Below are 12,266 nucleotides of genomic sequence, written 5' to 3'. Positions count from 1 at the left end.
CCAAACCCTGTTAGAGTAGTTTCTGAAAAAGACTCAAATACATTTTCTTTACATTTATAAAGCATTAAGTGATAATCTCACTTAGAATGGTGATGAGTAGAATGAATAAGGAAATAAGAATGAGTCAAAATCAATAGTAGTCGCACCACTTTGACTTTAGATGATAGACCACAGTTTATTTTTTAATTCATTCACTTAATCACCTCTGGCTTGGTGCTGTGTATCCTGCATGCCAAATGCTATGACTGAGTCCAAGAGTTTTGAAGATGAGTAAGAAAAACCTGCCACTCAAAGAGCTCACATCTGAAGGAAAACTCACATAAACAGAGAATATGTATTAAATGCAAATGTAGAGATGTGCTTGGGATATTGTAAGAATACCAAAAAGAGAACCCGTAACAGTGTAAGAACTTTATGACGGACTTCTAGAGGGCACGGCATCTAACTTTTCAATGAAGCTCCTTGGAATGTAGGTACTACAATGTATACAGTTTATTAAATCAGTAACAAAGAAATGGTTCCTGCCACCTAAAATCCTAAATTCAACAGCATATATTTAAGATGCCTAACTGTATCAAAACAAAAACACCACTCCAGTCTAAAACAGATCTCAGCTCCCTTTGAATCCAAGTATATATCCATCACAATATCATGGCATTTTCTGTGTTCAAATTGTCAAAGAGAACTTGATTTGTTCTCAGACTATGAAACAGAAGGTGCATGTAATGGAAAGAAAAGCAACATTTTCAATGTAGGTTTTTTTTTAATGGCTCAGAGAGTTATAACCCCAGGTATATATGCTTTAAGTTTCATTTCTGCATATGCCAAAGAAAATATATTTTGTACTTGGCATACAAGAGGAATTTACAAGACCTTAGTTGAAGAAATTATAAATTCTTTAAAATGTTGTCAAAAAGTAATTCAAATACTGGAATGCACAGGCCATGTCTAGACTGCATCAGATGCTTTGTGAGGATATCCAGAGGTACTATTACTGCCTTTGCAAACAATAGAAATTAATTGTAGTTTTTGTTAAGTCATTCACACTGGCAGTGATAAAGTCCATTTTGGACCACTGGCCATTGAGTACTGACACCAGAGAAATCATCTGAAAATCTGAGGTCTAAGGAAGAGAATATTTTTGTCTGTATCTGAGGCCGTCCAGCTTGACTAAAATGAATGTGATACTGGTTAGACCCTGAGCCATGGCTTCCAGTCATGCCATTTCATGAAAGCTCATTTTCCTCAACTAGTTTGTGTTGAGCATCTGTCACTGAGGTGTCATTAGTAAATTTCTAGAATGTTCCCCACTGTAATTTTCCAGGGGTGAGGCATAAAACATAGAGAAGATACAAAAAAAATGGTTCTTAAAAATAAGTATGTCAATAAACTACACATATTTGAGATGTACAACTGAATGAATTTTGATAGATGTACATGCCCATGAAACCAGCACACAATCAAGATTGCTAACATTTCCATCACTCCCCAAGGGGTGCAGTTTCAAAATCCTAATTTATACAGGAACTATACAACAATAAATGTGTTTTAAAATATATAAATATACCTGTCAGAGGATCATCAACTTAGTAGATGCCATGGAGCTATTCATAGGGATAAACATGATCAGAGCTGCCATATAGAAAATTAAAATAGTGATCTTGGTCATTATTATGTAATAGTGAAAACATGCCAATTGGGTTCACTAGGATGAGAGGATTATACAAAAGACAAGCAAATTTAAAAATGGAAATCTAACTGAGAGCTGGAGAGTGCTTTGCATTTTCAAAATACTGTCAGAAGCATCATCTCATTTAATCCTAATAAATTCTCTGTTAAAAAAAGAATTATTTTGACAACTGCACTGCATGTGAAGTTCAGAAATGTAATTTAAGTCACTTGAAGACACAGGAGTAAAAAGAGCTAGACTGGAAATTTAATCAGCAATATTTATACCCCAAAGTATAGATGCCTGATCGTATGAGATGGTTTTTCAAGAAAATTCCTTCAGCTTACCTGATATGAGTCATTTGACCATGAATGGACAATGAAAGTTACCTCTGATCACCAGAAGTATTTTCCTGAAAAACATGGCAGGTGGTGGGGTGTTCTGGCCCATTCAGAGTAAGCCTAGGGCCCCAGGGCAGGGACTGTGGCCCCTTATTAATATTCAATCATGAATTCCCTCTTTTTCTTTTGAAATACAAAGGAAAACATGATAAATTTCTTCCTCAGTTCTTTGCAGGAAATAGACAAGAAGGCTTCCAAAGCAAAAATCTTAAGCAAATGATTCTATAGAACTTCCTTCTCTTTCAGTATAGGGATGCTGGATAATTCCTGAATGTAGGGGAGAAAATATTACTGTGAGAAGGAAGATTTATTCCCTGGTAATAGCAGGGAATTTCCTTGAGACTATCTAAGAACAGCGATGTTGTGTAACGTGACTTCTATGCTTCCTGGTAGTTGTAAGTGAGGTCTGGCTTTTGAAAATGTTGGCTCAGTGACAAGGAGGGTATGAAACTCACCTTTAGTTCAATTTATTGAGCACTGGCTACGTCCAAAGGTGCAAAATTTATAGGGCAGGGACAGGTTCAGTTCTGAATCTTACTTCTTTGTGGAGAAATTCTAATTGTTGCCCAAACGAGAATATACAGATTCAGAGCTCTGTTCTTTAAAATGTCACATCACAGCAGCAGTGCCTCCATCTGAGAATCAATTTGGCGAGGCTGTTTGGCAGAAAGGCCGGAGATCAGGGTGGACTCTCACACACAGAGCAGCAGACCACAAAAATGAGCTGGACACCTACACTGGAGACAGGTCCACATTTCCTGCAGGTGAGCTTGGTTAAGTATGGACCCACAGATTTCTAACGTCTGGAGGCTGCTCGGTCATCACTACTGCACAAACTGGAGCTGATTTATTATTGCACCAGCTATGGTTCCTGCTTTAAAGCAGAGGTTTTTCTAACTGGTATACTGAGGTCACTGTGTAAAATTTAAGGGCTAGGGAATAATACTTCTAAGTGGAGCAAAATATTTAACACAAACAAAATTTCAGTTTGCATATAATTAAAGTGTAACACTAGAGATTCTGAAACTGGTAAGGGGACATTTTAATTAAGTTGTTTCATGCTCAAAGGAAGATTGGCATCAGTTTCATTTAAGGTTTTACAAAGCTCCCCTCGTCCATTCTGGTTTTCTGTTGATGTTCTTACCTTCATCTTCCTCGCATTTCACAATGTCTTGAGTTATTCAGGCTCAGAGTTTAAATAGGGGTAGAGCGTTACTGAGAAGAGACAGTAATAAATGGAAATTGGTTCTTGAATTTTTCATCCTAACCAGAACTATATTTCCCAGAACTTCTCAGCCAAACAGTGAGCTTGTTCTATTTCTGGAAAATTTACATTCTTTTTTTTTTTTACTTTAGATGTTTTTTTCAGTTACAACACCTTAAAGATCAAAACCTATATATATATTGAATTTTTTTCATATGCTCAGCACTGTTCTAGTTGTGTCAGGAATTCAAAAAGATGAAACCGAGGCCATGACCTCAAGCCCTGGCAATCTAACTGGGGCTGATTAGCATTGTGCAGGGAATAAAGACCAGGAAACAAGGCGGAAAGTTAGTGGTTAAGTCATGCTTATGACATGCGTTCCCCCAGCAAACATTCACAGGGCATATTGTTTCAGATGCTCTTCTAGGGGCTGTTCATACAAAACTGAACAAAACTGATGAGATACCTGTTCCAGCATGGCTTAAAATGCAGTAGAGCAGACAGTAAGCAAGGTAAAAAGTAAATATATTAAAAAGAAAGCTAAGCAGGAGCATTGAGGAAGAAAGTGTTACTGGGCAAGTCAGGGTCAGTTGAGGAATCTCTGCAGGGCACTCAGTGAAGGACTCACTGGGTAGAAATCTGAAGGAAATGAAGGACTGAATTGGCCATAGAGGTACCTGGAAAAGCACATTCGGGCAGCAGGGATGTCAAGTGCAAATGTCCTGTGGCAGGAATATGTTTAAAGGGGCACAATAGTAGATGAAGCAAAGACAGAGGGAGCATTGGATTATGGGGTGCCAGATCATTAAATGTAGTTCATTGTAAGAACTTTGGTTTTCACTTGGTGTGAGACAGCTTTGAGATAAGAAGGGACAGAAATCAAGTGGTCGGTAGATAGTGTAAGAAATTAATAAACAGAAACCTCACTTAAGTAGAGCCGGGAGACCAGCAGGGGTGCTCTCAGGCAGAACCCAACAGGAAGAAGGAAGTCTCCACTTCTTTCCTAGCAAGGACTCAGCCATTGAAAAGCCATGGGCTCTTTGTTTACTGCAGCACCCCCCAACTTCCTTTCCCCTCTATAAAAGCGGCTCCTCCCCTTGCCCTGTGGAGACTTGCATGTGGCTCCCAAGACTGCAGACCCTGATTTGTAATTCTCTGCTGACTCCAAATAAACCATCTTTGCTGGGGAAATGTCTGGCAGTCTGTTTCAGGATAGGAAAAAGGATAACTTCAGGATTTGAAATTGGAACCGGATTTTGATAGGCGGATAGTGTGAATTAGTGTATTATTATGAATAAAAATCTCAATCTGAGCAAAGACATGGTTGAGACCTTTAGAGGCCTTCAAGGTAAGGTGCCTACTTTGCCCTGAATTGAGAAAACCTCCTGGGATGGGATAACAACTGTGGAACGAAACTACTGATGGCCTCGAAAGATATGAAAAGAAACTTGCATGTGATAAGAGAGAAGAGTTCAGAATCTTGGAAGTTTTTGACCTCCAGACTTTGAATACATTGGAGAGAGACCAGAGCAGGACAAGAGACAAGAGGAAAAATAGAGAAAAAAGAAAACTGATTTCTACAGCAGTTTGAAAATTCAAACTTCGATTCCTTGCCCTCAGTGGACTTTGAATTTCGCCCCCGGTTTGTGAATGTCAGTGTTTCTGTATGGATGGAGCCATTGATAATGGTAATCTAGTATGAAGAATGTGGTAACGTGTGAACATTTACTGCAGTGGAGTAACCTCAGGCTAACCCCCGCTGATCATTCAGTTGTCCACATTTTGAGAGGAGACAATGTTTTGAAGCCTTTTTTTCTAACAGTAAAATAATAATAATAAAAAAGGACTTTAATGTTTGCCTCCTACTGCTTCTCTGACATGGAAAGATTTTCACACAGGTTGATACACGAGGTAAAAATAAAAATTGTTTTTGCTGAGCCATTGGACTGCAAAATGCAATAAGTTTCTAACTGGCCACACTAGACCAGTGTTTATGACTGTGGGGGATTTGCTGATGGCAGGGTATACTCTTAGGTGAGTGGGGAATTTGGGAAATTCTATTTTCTATATGTGACCTTTAGCAAGTATAGAAGATGAGAGAAACATTCTTTTCAACCTTGACTGGTTTTGCAAAGTAATCCCCATTAACTGAGTTGTCACTGTCAGTGGATGGTTAAGCTAACTGAAGTCAGTTTACATACGTGAGCTGGAAAGTTTCATTTTCTGAGCCAAAATCAAAAAGGTGTAAGGGAGCATTTTGTGAATAAAGAGCAACAGTGTTTCAAATATGTTTTATGAATTGCTGGTGATCTATTCATGTCAACACTTAGTTGTTGTTACTGGCTTAAATGAGTCAAATCTGGCATGGAAATATACAGCAATGCCCTGATTACAACACACAGTCATTTACTGATGGGGAGAAACAGAAAGCAAGGGTCTAAGACAAGGTTCCTTGAACTGCGGCCCATGGACCAAATCTGCCCCCCTCGAGCTTATTTTTATAAATAAAGTTTTATTGAAATACAGCCAACTGCATTCATGGCTGCATTGCTGATGGCTGTTTTTCCAACACCATGGCAGAGCTGAGTAGTTGCTATAGAGATTCCCTGCACCCAGAGCCACATGTGTGATTACTATGTGACTTTTCATACAAAAAATTTGTTGTGTCCATTCTTTTAAGAGAAGCCAGGGGCCTCATGAAACAGCTGTGAGTGTGGTTGTTTACGGAGAGCTTCTGTGAACATCCACCATCATTCAACGTCTGATTTATTAGTAAAAGTAAAAATAGATTTTCCCAAATTCTGTAGCAGTAACGTTTTTGGTTGCCTTAGGAAGAGGTGTATTTATTTTTACGGACCAGACTAATACCAACACAACGAGTTAGCAACACACCAAACAATTGTTAACACTCACGTTTCTTGACCAAGGCAGTAAGTCATCTTTTTGTTCTCAGTGCCTTTTATTATAATAGTGTTGTTTTCAAGCTACATGAAAGAAAACTGCTGCTTGCTGCGATCACAATGGAAAGGCAATTTACTTTTTTTTTTTGTATTTCTTTTTATTGAAATATAGTCAGTTTACAATGTTGTGTCAATTTCTGGTGTACAGCACAATGTTCCAGTTATACATAAATATACAAATATTTATTTTCAAATTCTTTTACACCATAAGCTACTATGAGGTATCAAATATAGTTCCCTGTGCTATACAGTATAAACCTGTTTATCTATTTCATATATAGTAGTTAGTATCTGCAACTGTCGAACTCCCAGTATATTCCTTCCCACTCCCTCCCCCCGGTGACCATTAGTTTGTTTTCTAAGTCTGTGAGTCTGTTTCCATTTCATACATAAGTTCATTTGTCTTTTTTACATTCCACATATAAGTGATATCATATGGCATTTTTCTTTATCTTTCTGACTGACTTAACTTAGAATGACATTCTCCAGGTCCATCCATGTTGCTGCAAATGGCATTATTTCATTCTTTTTTATGGCTGAGTAGTATTCCATTGTATATATATACCACAGCTTCTTTATCCAGTCATTATAGATGAGAAATTCAGATCTATTACATGCCACATATACCAACCATTTATTTAAAAATTGAAATTTGTTGTGTTTACTGAGGAGATTATCCATTTTCTCTCTTTTGGAGAAAAGCTTTATATGCCTCTGTCTCATGCATGAAAACTCAGCAGACATCACACTTTACAAACAGAAGAGAAAAACTTGAATTGTGCCATCAGGTGATGGAAAAGCTAATTTCAGTTACCAAGTACATCAGCTATTTTTATTATTGCTGGCAGAGCTGTCACAGCCTTTGTTTAAAAAACTGAATTGATGAGTAATAAAAAAGTCAATTTTCATTTGTTTCAAGATAATTGTGAAATTTTTTTTGAAGGAACTGAGCTTCTTTCCATTTTTGCAACAGATTTTAATTCTAATGTAATAATCAGCTAAAATAGCAGGAATGGTTGAGAGTAGCTTTTCTCAGACTTTGTGGTCTCAGAACACATTCCCATTCAAAACTTAGAGCATGAAGGAGTGTTTTGTTTATGTCAATTGTATCTACTATTGGTGTTCATACTATTAGAAATTAAAACTGGGTAACTTTAAAATATTTATTATTTCATTTTTAATTCTATTTGTGGTAAAGTACACTTACCCTAAAATTTGCAATGTTAACCATTTTTGAGTGTACAGTTTAGTAGCTTTAGGTATATTCATATTGTTTTGTATTATTAATTTATTTTTAAATGACAATAATCCACACAGTACATAGTGATATAAACATTTTTAATGCAAAATGACTATTCATTTATTTTTAAAAAGATAAATACAAAGATTTTTCTCCCAACATCTATAAAGATAAAAGTGGCATTGTTTTACATGATTTTTGTAAACATTTCTTTAATGTTCTGGCTTAATAGAAGATGCTGGATTCTCATATCTGCATTTGCATCCACTATAGCACAGTACGTTTTTTGGTGTAATTATATGAAGAGATGTGGACTTGGTATAAATATGTAGTTAAAAAAAGAAGAATATTTTAATAGCCTTTCCAAATAATTGTGGATTTGTCATGTAGCCTGCACTGTGCACATGAAACAGAATAAAAATATGAAAGGCAAATGATATCTTTGTATACTGAAAAATAATTTTGACCCCCTGAGGTCCTCTGTAAAGGACCCACATGGGTCCTCAGACAATTACCAGTCTGGAGTATATAGGACTGTGCAAATTATGATACGACTTCTTGGAGGCAGGGGGTTAACACCAAACACTGTAGTTACTTAAAAATCACGTTTTTAATTTTTCAAGAAATTGTAAAAAAAACACATCACATAAAATTTACCATTTTAACCATTTTTAAGTGTAGAGTTCAGTACAGTTTAACAGTACTAACTATAGTCCCATCATTGTGCAACAGATCTCTAGAGCCTCATCTTGCAAAACTGGTACCCAGAGGCCGTATATCCAACATGCACAAGAATAAAGTTGAACCCTTATCACCTGCTTTATTTACTGATTTCACAAGTGACATCTTTTATAGTGTGTAACATTAACAGAGATTTATAGCTACTTCTATGATTTTATCTTTTAAATTATGTACAGAATAAAAAGTGATTTAACTATCAACACTACAATGCTACAGGATTATTTACTTGTGTATATATCTCCTTTACCACATAGCCTTATAGTTTTATATGTTTTTATGTTTCTGTCTAGCTTCTTTTCATTTCTACTTGAAGGAATCCTTTTAGTGTTTCTGCTAGGGCTAGTGCAGTGGTGATGAATACTCTCAGCTTTTGTTTATCTTGGAAAGTATTAATGTCTCCATTTTTTTCCAGCTTCATAAAGGTATAATTGACAGATAAATATTGTATATATTTAAGGTATATGACTTGACGTTCAATATACATATACTTTATGAGGTAACCACCACACTCAAGTTAACGAATATATCCATCACTTCACATAGATTTCATTTTAGTGTATGTGGTGAGATTACCTAAGACTTGCCCTTCCATCAAAGTTCAAGTATGAAACGAAGTGTTAACTATAGTTACCATGCTTTACATTAGGTCTCCAGAACTTATTGATCCTAATTAACTGACACTTTATATCCTTAATCAACATCTCCCTGTTCCCCCTCTCCCTGGTCCCTGGCAACCACCATTCTCTGTTCTGCTTGTATGAATTTGACTATTTTAGTTTCCACATATGAGTGAGATCATGGAGCATTTGTCTTTCTGTGTCTGACATATGTCACTTAGGAGTATGTCTTCCAGGTTGATCCATGTTGTCACAAATGGCTAGATTTCCTTCTTTTTTTAAGACTGAATAACATTCATTTGTGTGTGTATCATTTGCACATATACAATTATATGTATATAAATAAAACATGAATGTATATATACATCCACACATATTAAAGTTGTTTGTTCATTAGCACAAATTTGTTTATTAACATTTGTCTGTTGACACATGTTTAAGTTATGTTCAAATTTGGTTATTGTCAAAGATGCTGCAATTAATATGGGAGTGCAGATATTTCTTCAAGATACTAACTTCATCTTTTTAAAAAATATATAACCAAAAGTGGATTGCTGGATCTATCTGTAATTTTTTGAAGAACTCCCATTCTGTCTTTGTAGGGGTTGTACCAATTTACATTCCCACCAACAAGATACAAGGATTCCTTTCCTCCACATCTTCACTAACATTTATCATTTGTCTTTTTGATATACCCATTAACAATGTTACCAAGAACACACACTGGGGAAAGGATAGTCTTTTCAATAAATGGTGCTGGCAAAGCTACATGCAGAAGAATTAAACGGGATTCTTACACACGTTTTACAAAAATCAACTCAAAATGGATTAAAGATTTAAATGTAAGATGTGAAAATTTAAAACGACCAAAATAAAACATTGAGTAAAGGCTTCTTGGCATTGGTCTGGACAATGTTTTTTTTTTTTTTGGATATGACCCCCAAAACACATGAAATAAAAGCAAAACATAACAAGTGGGATTGCATCAAATTAAAAAGCTTCTGTACAGCAAAAGAAGTAAACAGCATGAAACGTCAGATTATGGAACTGAAGAAAATATTTGCAAACATGTATCTGAATAGGTGTAAATATCCAAATATATAAGGAACTCTTACAGCTTAGAAGCCAAACAGTAAATAACCTGATTTAGTAATGCAGAAAGACTTGAGTAGTCACTTCTCCAAAGAAGACATACAAGTGGTCAACAGGTATAGGAAAGGGGCTCAATGGCATTAATCATCATGAAAATGCAAATATCTGTCATTCTGAAGGACAGTTTACTGGATGCTGTATTTTTGCTTGGTGTTTTTGTTTTTGTCTTCTTTTAGTATTTTGAATTTATCAACCCATACCCTTCTGGTCTGCAAGATTTCTGCTGAGAAATCCATTGATAATCTTATAGAAGCTCCCTTGTATGTAATGAATCATTATTCTTTTGCTGTTTTCAAGATTCTCTTTTTGATTGTGATTTGCCAGTTTGATTATAATCTGTTGGTGTGAGTCTCTTTGGATTTATGTTAATTGGAATTTGTAGAGTTTCTTGAATTTGCACTTCCATTTCCTTCCTCAAGTTTGTAAAGTTTTGATCATTATTTATTCAAATAGGCTCTCTGTTTCTTGCTATTTCATATGCATCATGAATCTATTGCTTTCCTGGCATTATTTCATAGACTCTTAATTTCTCTTGTGTTTCTTCATTTTTTTTCTTTTAGTATCTCTGATTCAATATTCAAGTGACCTGTCTTTAAGTCTGATTCTCTCTTTTTCATGATATCTGCTTCTGAAGCTCTCTAGAGAAAATGTCAATTTAGTTATTGCATTCCTTAGCATCAGAATTTCTATTTGGTGCTTTTTCATAGTTTCTGTCTCTCTTGATATTCCCAATCTGTGCATTCATTGTCATCATGATTGTATTTAGTTGTCTATCCAAGTTATCTTTAGCTTATCGAGCATCTTTAAGACAGTTATTTTGAATTCCTTGTGAAATATTTGCAGATCTGTTTCTGTATAGTCAGTTTCTGGAGATTTATTTTGTTCATTTGATTAGGCTACTTCCCCCAGCTTCTTTGTATACTTTGTGGTATTTTGTTGAGATTTGGGCATTCGAAAAAACAGATGTGATTATAGCAAAGTTGCAGGATATAAGGTTGATATACAAAAGTTAATTGCCTTCCTATATGCCAGCAATGAACAAGTATAATATGGCATTAAATCCACAATATCATTTATATTAGTGACCAATAAAATGAAATACTTAGGTATAAATTTACCTAAGATTTACAAGATCTATATGAGGAAAACTACAAAATACTGACAAAAGAAATCAAACAAGACCTTAATAAATGGACAGGATGACTCAGTATTTTCAAACTGTTAGTTCTTCCTCCCAATCAAAATCTCAGCAAACTATTTCATGGATATATATATAGAAACTGACTTTAAAGTTTATATGAAGAGGCAAAAGACCCAGAACATCCAACACAATATCACAGAAGAATGAAGTTGGAAGAGTGACACTCTCTGACTTCAAGCCTTACTATAAAGCTACAGTAATCGAGGCAGTGTGGTTTTGACAAAGTAATAGACAAAAGTATCAATGGAGCACAACAGAAAGCCGAGAAACAGACCCACATAAATATAGTCAACTGCTCATCAGTGAAGAAGCAACGGCAAATGGCGCTAGAATAGCTGGACATCCACACTTTGAAAAATGAATCTAGACATTGACCTTAGAGCCTTCACAAAAAATAACTCAAAATGGATCACAGGACTAAATGTAAAACAACAGACCTACTAGGTAAATATAAAATAAAAGTCCTAGAAGATAACATAGGAGGAAGTCTCAATGACCTTGGGTATGGCAATGCAATACCCATGGCATGATTTGTAAAATAAATAGTTGACAGGTTGGATTTTATTAAAATTAAAAACTTCTACTCTGTGAAAGACAGTGTTAAGAGAATGAGAAGATAAGCCATACACTGGGAGATGACATTGGCAAAGACATGTCTGATAAAAGAATGGTACCCAAAACATTTGAAGAACTCTTAAAACTCAGTAAGAACACAAACCAATTAAAAAATGGGTCAAGAGCCTTAACAGACACCTCACCAACGAAGATGTACAGGTGGCAATAAGCACATGAAAATATGCTGCATATCATATGTCATCAGGGAAATGCAAATCAGAATAGCAATGAGATATGATTACACAGTTATTAGAATGGCCAAAATCCAGAACACTGACAACACCAAATGCTGGCAAGTATGTGGAGCAACAGGAACTCCCATTTGTTGTTGGTGGGACCTCAAATTAGTATAGCCACTTTGAAAGATAGTTTTAGCAGTTTCTTAGAAAACTAAACATACACTTTCCATGTTATCCGACAGTCACATTTCTTGGTATTCACCCAAAGGATCTGAAAACTTATGTCC

Source organism: Vicugna pacos, unplaced genomic scaffold (assembly GCF_048564905.1).
Source record: "Vicugna pacos unplaced genomic scaffold, VicPac4 scaffold_20, whole genome shotgun sequence".
NCBI lineage: Eukaryota > Metazoa > Chordata > Mammalia > Artiodactyla > Camelidae > Vicugna > Vicugna pacos.
Note: the sequence above shows the minus strand (reverse complement) of the source record.